Source organism: Triticum aestivum, chromosome 1A, assembly GCF_018294505.1.
Source record: "Triticum aestivum cultivar Chinese Spring chromosome 1A, IWGSC CS RefSeq v2.1, whole genome shotgun sequence".
In the NCBI taxonomy this organism is placed as follows: domain Eukaryota; kingdom Viridiplantae; phylum Streptophyta; class Magnoliopsida; order Poales; family Poaceae; genus Triticum; species Triticum aestivum.
Window position 1 is genome coordinate 534448855 of NC_057794.1, and position 11854 is coordinate 534460708.

Sequence of the window (11854 nt, forward strand, 5' to 3'; positions counted from 1 at the left end):
TCCCTCGTCAACTCTGTCGTTGATTACCTGCTACATGTAATTTGCTCTTTGTTGGTTATTGCAAGGTGGCAATTTCTTGTCCGGTGAGCTTGTGCTCTTGTATATACAGCAATCAAAATTTACAATGCCAATATACATGTATTCTTTTGGTTGAGATGTTACTGATAATTTAGAATGTTCCGTTGAGAGAGTTGAAACTGTTCTTAGAAATGAGTTGGTGAAGATATGTAAATTAGCTTTGTCTGTGGAGAAGGAGAAGGAGAAGAAGATCACCATATTGGCAGAAAAAGCTTCGCTTAATAAAGCTAGCTCTTATCCGGTGGTTATCCAACTGCGAGATATCGAAACAAGGGGTTAAGTTAATAGTATATCTACAAGAAGAAATTCGATCAACACACAATCAAGATCACAATTTGTATTTTTTGACTTTGATTTCAGGAAAGTCTATAATTAGATTTAGCAATTCAATAAGTTACTGGTTTAATATACAATTTTTAGTGGAAAACTTGGTCACATAACATCAATAAACACGGAGATACCACAAAGAAAATGATTACAATGATTTCACACGGCAACTCCAACATAGATAACCAGTTGGCGTCGGTACATGATCAACAAAGTCTTGCTTATCGGGCAGCAGGACCGTTGTCAATTGTTGGCACCCTCCCAAAATTATGTTCTTTTTCAAATGAAGTGCTGCTCTGGCTCACATTCGTGGACTGGTTAGTAGGGTAAGAATCATTTCTCATGCTTAGGTCGTTACTGCTGATGCCAGTGTAGAAGTTGTTGTTGGAGTTGCTGCCGATGTGGTCCTCCTCTAGCTTGAGGCACTCCTGTAGTTGCAGCACAACATCGGTCATGTTGGGGCGCCGCACCGACGCATGTGCAGTGCACTTGAGGGCGATATCAGCGGCCTTCCACATACTATTGATGTCGTGGTCACCGTGCATGCGCACATCCACCACGCCTTCGATGTTGCCTTTCGATAACCGTTGTTGCACCCACTCAATGATGTCGATGATTCGTGGGTTATGCAAGGTGGGTGGCTTTCCCGTGACAAGCACCAATAGCACGACGCCAAAGCTATACACATCACTCTTGGTTGTCGGCCTCCCTGTTGTCTGGTACCTAAGCAAATGTTTCAGCTCCACCAAATACTCAGAGCACGGAACGCTATAGAAAGATTTTGGAGCATGGTGGAAGGAGTTGGCTTACTCTGGATCCATATATCCGCGTGTGCCAATGATCACATTTGTGGACACCTGGCTTTCATTGTCGCGATTGAAAGCTTTCGATAATCCAAAATCAGCGATCTTGGCCTCCAACCTCGTGTTCAATAAGATGTTCGTGGCCTTCACATCCCTGTGAATCAAAGGTGGATTGCACCCCTTATGTAGGTACTCCAGTCCTGTATATGAACACTGAGGATTAAAAAAACAATCATTTGGCAAATGTAGTTGCCGACTATGCATTTAAGTGCTTTTTTTTGATAAAGAAACAAAAGGTGCAATATAAGTGTTTGCCTTGTGCGGATTCAACTGCAATTTTAAGTCTCTGTCTCCAGGTTAAGCATCTTGCGTTACGGTCTCCTCCTACATACAGGCCGACATTGTGACCAATCAGTTATTCAGACGATTCAATAGATAAACAACATGTACACTCTATCAGCTCACAGTGCTTTACGCTACACCAGTCACCTTCTAGCAGCTGAATATATTTTGTTAAACAACTTGCGTACCTACAATGTGATCTTGCAGAGTTCCCTCTGACATGAACTCGTAAACAAGTGCCATGTGCTCCCCATCCTTGCAGAAACCAATCAAGGAGACAAGGTTCTTGTGATGAATCCGGGTTAAAATTTGAACCTGAACAAGTAGGGATGAAGACATGAGTTCATAGATATCGTTTTATAGTAAAAATCTATGTCAAGAAACTTAAATTTTTTAAACAAAGTAAACTATGTTAAATGTACCTTGATATTTTATATTTTACATTTAAAGCAATATAAGGACTTCGAAATATAAGTGAATTAAACGACAAGGAGGAATGCAAGTGCAGTGAGATAATAAATTGTACCTTTGCTAGGAATTCCTTGTCACCTTGGTTGGAAGACTCAGACCGTATCTTTACCGCCACCTGAGTGCCATCCTCCAGGAAGCCATCATAGACATAACCGAATCCTCCCTTTCCCAACACTTGTTGAAGGTTGTTCATTATCCTCTCAAGTTCATTGTACGTGAATTGACGAGTCTCAAGTCCAAGTGATGTGTCCCCATCGTTTCTCGTTTCATTTTGTGGCTTTACGGAGTTTTTCATTAATCCTTTTTGTATGTGGGGAATTTAATGATTAACATTAGTACTATTTGATGTGGAAACATATACCAATAATTGATTGGCTCATATGCCAAAGTCTCACCTGGATTTTTTCGTCTCAACAAGCAAAAGAGTGTTAGTGCCACTGATACTATCACCACAATGACGACTGCAGGGGCACCAATGTATATGGGCAGCTTGCTCTTCATTTTAGCAGGTCGACATGAATTGGCATTGGTGCAAAGGTTTGAGTTGTTGCCATATCTACTAAACAATATTAAAAATTTAATCAATGAAATTCATCAAGTATCATGCAAGAAGAATCGGGATAATTTATGGGTAAATTAACAACCTTAGATTTAGGGAGCCATCTTGAATTCTTTTGAGATATCCAAAGGGAATCGAGCCACTGAGCTTATTTCCTGACAAATCTCTGAACGAAAAAAATATAATTTGCAAGAGTGGGAGTAATGTAAGGAAAAAAAGCACAATTGAACAGTAGTTGCCAGACTTACAAAATCTTCAACAAAGGTAATTGCGAAAGAGTATCTGGAATTGTGCCTGTCAAATTGTTGTTTGACAGATCCCTACAAGCAGAGTGCAAGATATGGACTTGTATCAATATTCCTTTTACCGTATTTCATCTCTTTAAACTACAAACGAAGGCCAAAGAGACCCAAACTCTGAACATACAAGTACTGGAGAGCCTTTAGATTCGCGAAAGACGATGATATGTCACCATTCAGACCACTGGAAGACAGGTTTCTACAGAGAGCAAATATCAATTGGATCAATTTGACTGCATATAATAACCTTGACATGCGATAATTCATGCTTTTCTCGTATATATGAACATAAGTGATAGGTCAATATAATGTATAGATCTGAAAAACTGACACGCTTCTGATCCTTGGACGGGTGACAATGTCGTAGCTGCACATCAACTTTTCCCAGGTCATAATCTTGGGAGAGCACGGGTCACCCATCCAGTTTTTCAGCACATGATACTTCGCCTTGATCGTCGTGATGGCAGATACTACAGTTAACCACACCCATTCTTTTAGTAGCACAAGCGACTTAACCCCAAATTATTAACAGCTTAATAAACACTCCATCCTTGCTCTATAGTGCATATAATTTTTTCAGTGTGAAACTTTGTAGACGTGGACCAAGTTAATAAAACATATCAACATTTACAATACCATTTGATTTAAATGTTGTTTTCTATATAAAAAACCGTATGCATTCCAATTTGGCAAGGAGGAAAGCATCAGCTAACTCATATGCTTGTGTCATTTGTTTGCATATGTACGTACCGTCCCCGGAGTCCGTGCCAAAGTTTGTCATCGACATGATGGAGAACAACTCGAGGGCGTTGAGGATTGGCAGCAATGTCGAGTTGGCGGTGGCGTTGATGGAGATGTTGTAGTTACTGTCCCGATAGGGCTTTTCATTGTAGATGACACCGACCCCAAGTGTCGGGGATATACCCCGCGGTGTAAACCGGCTGAAAGTTAACCCGGCCGGACTTGGCGGATTATCTGAAGACCCCGCTGACACTTGGCGAGTTACTGGCGACCCGCCCTGACCTGGCGGTTTACAAGCAACCCACCTGGTCATTATGACTCACTGGTGATCCGGCGTGCGGGACGGACGGATGACAAGGCCCAAGACCCAGAAGGCCGGTTCACGTTTAATGGTGGGCCGGTTCAAGAGGAAAGGCATGAAGAATATTTACCTTACAAGGAGTTAAGACCAGGACTTGTATCCGGTTTGTATTAGAGATAGACTAGTCCTAATCCTAATAGGACTACACATGTAACCCGCCCCTCCAACATATATAAGGAGGGGCAGGGCTCTCCAAAAGGGGACAAGATTCACAAGTTCCACAAGTTGGACAAGTTAGGTTTAGACAATAGCTCTCAAAATAGAGCACTCTTGTAACCGTGATCATCATCATCAATATCAATGAAGCAGGATGTAGGCTTTTACCTCCACCGTGAGGGGCCGAACCTGGGTAAAACATCGCGTCTCTCGTCCCGCTCAACCCCTCTCAAGCTATAACATAGATGCGTTGGCCTCGCGACTAAGTCCTGACACTAAGGACATCTGCCGTGACAATTCCACAACAGTTGGCGCCCACCATGGGGCCTGCGCACGGTGATGTTGAGTTCTTGGAGGGATCTTTCTCATGGATCGAGAAGTTCGCAATTTTTTCGATGAAGAAGAGCCGGTTTGGAAAAGATTTACATCAAAAGTTAGGGTTGCATGGCGCGGCACGGCATGTGCTTGTGATGCGACGATCCGACGCCAGATCAAATTTTGGAGCATGTTCCTGAGGCGAAGGAGTTTTTTCACCGCAGATCATATCCGTACGACTTATGGTCTAAACGGAGGCAGCAGTACCAATCCGTCAAGACCTGTCAATTGGTCAAAACGGCGTATTCAATATTTAAGACCTAGAGGAAATTAGGGTTGCATCAGTGCAACTACCATAACTCGCCGAGATCGAAAGGAGATTTTTTCTGCCGAAGCCAAAATACTACTACAGTTAACCGAAGCTATTAGCAGTTTCCGCTGCAGGATCAGTGGCCGGGTCCGATTGCTACTATATCGACAAGAAGCAGTCCAATCGGCCGGAATATTGCTGCTCCACGTAGATCTCAAGCTACAAGTCCCGAGGGAATCAACTGTTGCTCCTGCTATTTTGAGCGTGGAGGACAAATCAACTCTAGAAGTACTTTCACTAGTACGTAATGAAGATCAGATTAGTATTATTGATACTATTGGATCTGTTTTATTCTCTCGTACAATTGCCTGACACACACGGATTGAGAAAGATAGAAATATGGAAAGCAAGAGCTGTCAAGGGAGCCGGATTTGCCACCTCAGCGGCCGTGTTGCCTCTGCCATTGCGGCCACGTTTTTTCTTGTATATACGAATGAAGCAAGCTCAGCAGCGGCTCGAGAGTACCATGCATATCCACCATTACTGTTCAGAGAGACACCGCTGTCAAAGTCTGTCCGCTGCATCAAATCGTCCTCGTCGTGAGCGGTCTCACCTTCGCTGTAAGCCGGCCAGGGCCCTACTGTCGCCACTGCTGTGCATTGAACCGGCGCGCACTGGGTCGCCTCTGCTTCCGTTGACCCCACTATCATTGACCCCTGGGTGCCGCCGCGGTCCAAGAACAGTGTGCTGCTGCAAAACGGATCAGTGATTCAGAGTCACATCAATCAAATCATGGAGACTGACGGGAGCGCGGCGTACTATGTGCCTCGTGGTACCTGCGACAAGCCAGCCTACCGGCACTGCATAATATTACGAGGGTTGGTCCGTGCCATGCTGCTGGACGGCTACATAGGCAAGTCGCCGTCCCCCGCTTCATCAGCGTCGGGGCCAACTCGTCCGTCCGCACCGGCTTACCACGCCACGGCCAACTCGCCCGTTCGCACCGGCTTACAAACGCCGCGGCCGGTTCATCCGTTTGCTCCTGCGGGTGACTTATCCGTAGTTGATTTTAGCTTCATAGCGGCGGATAAATTCCGGCCTAACGTATCAGGTGACATCTATCTAAATCCATTTATGAAACTTATTGTTTTTTGTCAAAAGAACAATTACTTTGGGCTGTACTTTTTGATATACAGGATAATTATTCATTGTAAACGTGGTCTATACCGTGGGTTTACATCAGCTTGCCGGGACCACGCCTGCGATTAACTCACCCGTCCGTGCCGGTTTATGACACCGGTGCCGATCTTCCCCGTCCGCACCGGTTTACAGTGCCGCGGCCGATTCATCTATCCGAGCTGCCTCTGATGTTGCGGTCGCTTTTGTCGTCCGTCTCTCGTGACCTGGTCTACATCAACATATCGGGCTGCACCTTTCTGCATGAGCTGTTTATTGGGTATGAGCAAGTCACAGCTTGGGTAGCCCGGTTTTCTTTCAAATTGGAGACAGATTATCATCAAACCGCCGTTTGCACTGGATGGTTCAATGGGCAGGCGCACAAGTCGCTGCTACTACAGTTTTGATTAACTTCAAATCGCCGGTTGGAAGAAACCATTGGCCGAGTTGCTGACACGGCTCATATGGGATCATTTGCAACCCGCCGCAGTCACCTCAACCTTCTATGGATTCACATCGTTCTATCAACGCCAATGATATACAAGTTATGCCGGTTTATATCACGGTCAAATATGGAGAGTCTCAAGCCAACTCCTCGAGTCACCTTTGAGACTCGGGGGCTACGATGACATGACTCAGTGAATCTTGCCAGTTTCAGCAAATTTAAGAACCCCAGGACGATGGAGGAAAAGATAACCCGGTCCCGGAGGCTACTGTTATATTGATGAAAGTTTAAAGGCCGTCAGAAAATTTCCGGTTTAGAAAGTATATGACAGTTACAAAATCCCGGCTCAACGAAGAGGATCCAGAAAAGATTCCGGTTTAAAATCCGGCTCAAGGGAAGTCAGTCTGACTGCAGCTCTCAAATATCCGGTTTACAATCCAGTACAAGGGAAATTTGTTCTCCGACAAAGCTCTGAAGCTCTCAAATCCGGTTTAAGAATTTTCGGTTCAAAAAGGAATTAACTTCTCGCAAGTTCGAGTTTAAAGGCCGTCAGAAAATTTCCGGCTAAAAATGAAGATTTCGGTTTAAAATCCGGTTCAAGGGAAAGATGTCTCCCACAAAGCTTTGAAGCTTTCAATATCCGGTTCAAGATCCCGGTTCAGGAAGAATTTATCTCTTGCAAAAAAGTTAAAAATTGCCAAAGAGGACCTGCTGCCATGATGCGCGGTTCAAGCATGGGTATCCCGCCTTACTGGCCTGACATATTATTCATCACATGGGGGCTTCTGCTTCATAAAGCGGGGTCTCTGTTTTTTTACATCATGTGTGGTTACACGGAGTTGTTCTAAAGCGGCCTCCAGTTTACCCCTTGAGTTAGCTTTTCAAAAGCATCATGTTATATCACTTGAGGGCTTGGTCGTGTCCGAACCAATGCAACACCTCTTGATAGGCGAGAGCCATCAGATCACTTGGGGACTTGGTCACGTCTGAACCAGTCATGCCTCTTGATCGGCCTAAGGCCACAGAATCACTTGGGGGCTTGGTCGAACCCGAACCATTGCCATGCCACTTGATCGGCATAAATGCCACGGTTTTATTTGGGGACCTGGCTGACTTGAACCATAGCTACATCTATCGGGAGCTTGGTCATGTCCGACCATGGTAACGCCATCTGATCAGCTCAAATAAGCCTCTTTTTGCAAATGGTTTTATCATTGCCTTTGCTTCAATATTTTCCTTGATAACTGTTTCTTTTATTTTTGTTGCGTTTTTAAACCGACAAAGTTTTAAACCTGCCCAAACTGTCAATTACAAATTGACAGAACACGGTCAAATCTTAATCCGAAGACTATCTGCCCGGTTTGATTTCCTGATACCATCCTATTATGGAGTAAACTGGTGTTTATCACAGCCCGGCACGGTTTTATCATAAACCGACACAATATGGAAGGAGTTATCAGTACTCAAGATTTGGGTTATCACCCTTACTACAAAAAGTTGGTAAAGACAACAATGTGATTCAATGTCACAGGTATGATATATTTCATATTTGATTATTCTTAAGTGCAGCCTTGGTTATAAACCCGGGTTATATGTTGGGCATTATGACCCGTCCGGCGGTAAACCGCCAGGACACTTTAAACTTGTTGTATGCAGAAACAGGTTTGTTAAACCAGCCTAGCTTTGGACTATAAGTCGCCAGTATATATATATATTTCGATTGCGCCATTGGAATCATGCGCTTATAAATCATTGGGTTATATTATTCAAATAGCCAAACTTGGCTGAATTTTCATTATGATATTGAATGAATAAGGTTTTCACCGAATTATATTATCTTGAATAGCCAACATGGCTGGATTTTTATGGTTATTAATAACCGGTATTATCGATTTTTCAAAGTCGCTTTAGCGCAATGGCTATTATTTTATCAAAGGATATGATTTATTCTACAATGAAAGGAATAGTCCCGAATCGTTGCAGGCTTACAACCCGGCACTTGGGGGCTACATTATTCAAATTAAGATTACATGCAAGTCTCATGTCGCTGCAAGCATGCACCATGACACTTGGGGCCTAATGCAAAGTCATTTTTACTAGTCTTATTGAAGACCCGACTCATCATATTATAATGAGCCGGCCCTTGGGGGCTATCAATTGCTCCTGTCAATAATTCAAGGTACACAAGTTTTCATCCACAAATATTGAAGGATCCACTGCTCAGTTGGTAAAGCACAAAGTTCTTAACCTTGTGGACGTGGGTTCAAGCCCTACGATGGAAGCTACATTATAAGATGTTATTTTCATTGAAATATATATCAAGTCCCGATTCAAGTATTATCTTACTAAAGCCGGCCCTTGGGGACTACACATCACTACTAAAATCTACATGCTTATATTTATAAAGTGCCTGCTCATTATTGCATAATGACCCGGCCCTTGGGGGTTACACTGATTGAAGTTTTTATAAGCAAATTACAAGTCCCAAGTTGCTGCAAGCATGACAACCTGGCACTTGGGGGCTACATATATGAAGTATTCAGTTTATATGATTGAGATGAACTATCGGATTTCTTCAAGGTTGAAACACTTATTGGAGCAAGTCTTAAGTTATCACTATGTTCTCCTCTTAAGACTTGGGGGCTACAGGTATTATGCATATAAAGGAGGAACATCTTCATTTTATCAGTTTTGAGAAAATCAGGAAGATCAATTACATGACCCGGAGTCGACAACAATTATGACCCGACGCCATCAATATTTATAAACCGGCCATTTTGGTAATATTAAACCGGCAAGTTTTACATCTTCAAACCGGCTGAATGTCAGATAAGTATTTCAAGACCCATATTTCTTAAACCGGCGCTTTGGGGGCTGAGTCAAAGGAGTTATTCTTCACAATATTTCTCTGTGACAAACCAATGTCGGCAAATTGATTATGAAGCTGGTCTGTTGACCCGGATTTCCCAGAAGGAGGAAATAACAAGGACTTAAGGATGATTAGGTATCGGTTTACAAAAATTCTTAACCCGGAGCATAACCTGTCAAATTTGTTCTTGTGTTTATTTTGCAGCATAAGTTTACCATGAATAAATCCAAACTAAACTTGGGGGCTAATGTCGGGGATATACCCCGCAGTGTAAACCGGCCGGAAGTTAACCCGGCCGGACTTGACGGATTATCTGAAGACCCCGCTGACACTTGGCGAGTTACTGGCGACCCGCCCTGACCTGGCGGTTTACAAGCAACCCACCTGGTCATTATGACTCACTAGTGATCCGGCGTGCGGGACAGACGGATGACAAGGCCCAAGACCCAGAAGGCCGGTTCACGTTTAATGGTGGGCCGGTTCAAGAGGAAAGGCATGAGGAATATTTACCTTACAAGGAGTTAAGATCAGAACTTGTATCCGGTTTGTATTAGAGATAGACTAGTCCTAATCCTAATAGGACTACACATGTAACCCGCCCCTCCAACATATATAAGGAGGGGCAGGGCTCTCCAAAAGGGGATAAGATTCACAAGTTTCACAAGTTGGACAAGTTAGGTTTAGACAATAGCTCTCAAGATAGAGCACTCTTGTAACCGTGATCATCATTATCAATATCAATAAAGCAGGATGTAGACTTTTACCTTCACCATGAGGGGCCGAACCTGGGTAAAACATCGCGTCTCTCGTCCCGCTCAACCCCTCTCAAGCTATCACATAGATGCGTTGGCCTCGCGACTAAGTCCTGACACTAATGACATCTGCCGTGACAATTCCACGACACCAAGGTAGAATAGCCTAATGTCTTCGGACAACCTCACGCCGTTGATGTTGATGTCAAACTGGCGCAGGGCGTCGCTTGGAAGGAGCTGCAGCTCGGAGAAATGCATGATCATGAAGTATCCCGGCGAAGGATCGTGAGGTCGAGGATCGAGGTCCCACGTGAACTCGAGGTTCATGGAGGCATTGAGCGGTATGAACGCCGTCTGCATTACCGCCGACGGCACCTCGTAGTCGTCGTCGGCGCTGTCCACCTGCTTCGTCGTCGATATTTCTTTCCACTCTCTCGCAGTGACCCAAGGGAGCCATACTCGGTCATGCGGATCTTCTGGGTACCTGATGGTCAAGTGTTCAACCACGCTTGTGACTGATTGGTATACTTTGGAGAGGAAATTAAGCAGATCAAGATTTTTTGCTCACCTGACGATGTCGGTCGCACCTGTCGGGCCGGCGTTGAGCCTGACGTCGAGGACGAGGCCCTGCGTCAGGTTCGCCTGCGGGTAGAACTTCATCTTCAGCGGCCTAGCTCAGCTCTAGCGTGGAGACAAACGGCGTTCCGGCGCCGGTGTTCACCAGGCAGACCTGCACGAAGTTGTCCGGAACGACCACGATGGCCTCCGCCGTCACTTTGATTCCGGGCGTCGAGACGTTGACGGTGTGCCAGTAGTTGACGCCGAGGTGGAGGTCGAAGACCGGCAGCCTGCCGAGGCCGTCGTAGTCGCCGTACATGAAGGCCGCGCGGACGAGGTACTTGCGACCGGACACGAGGGACCGGAGTGTGTAGCAGCTGCGCGTGCCATCAGGGAAGCTGCGCACGTCGTGGTAGCGCCGCGAGAGCTGCGGTCGAATGTACTGGCCCGAGATGTTGTGGTTGGCGCCGGCGGTATCATCGATGAACCCGGCGTCGGAGACGTATGATAGCTTGGTGCCGCCGTCCACGTAGCTCGCCTTCCCCGGTAGTCCGCAGTCTACGCTTATGAAACCTGCAATACGTACATTACATGCAGCCGTTAATGGCGCGTGCGTGCGGCCATAGTAAAGGGTGCTGAAGTTTTGAGCATACCTTTGCTGTCAAGCTGGGCGCGAGCCTGGAGTACGCCGCCGGTGGCGGCGACGGCGAGGCAGAGAAGCAGCAGCCATGGACGACTTGCCGCCGGTGATTGCTCCATTGCACATGCAAGGGCAGTTAGTGGAGCGTAACATGCATTTGCATTTGACTTTAGGCGTCCAATGCTTCAGTGTATATGCCCAGACGTAAACTAAGAAGATCTAGAATCCTAGATAGACGACTAACAAAGCCAACTCGGTCCACTAGCGAGCGAGCGAGGGAGCTTAATAATGATCAGTTGATCACGTCAACACCACCATGATTGACCACGTACGCCTGACGACGCAAGAGGAAGTTTGCACGGTGTGTTGCCGAGAGCGAAAAGAAATTCTAGCGGAACCGGTTTCTACCGGATAGCTCGCTACGGTCCAATGGTGCGGAGATTTGAACGTGGTTGTACCATAGTCAAACATAGTTAGAGCACGTATTGTAGTGGTACACATCAATACGGTACTGGTTGTAACCAACGATACTACAGGCCCGCATTTTGAATTCAGTAGCAGAAATCCAGGCACTCGCGCATAGACGAGCTTGCTCTCTTCCATCGTTGGAGTTGCTCTAGTACCGCATCGCTTACGAACATGACCTCAAGTG

At 45.4% G+C, this 11854-nt stretch overlaps 1 pseudogene; it reads right to left on the minus strand.

Moving 5' to 3' along the window:
* Window positions 1-626: 626 nt before the first annotated feature.
* LOC123179791 (probable LRR receptor-like serine/threonine-protein kinase At1g05700) lies at window positions 627-11321 on the minus strand (annotated as a pseudogene).
* Window positions 11322-11854: the final 533 nt, after the last annotated feature.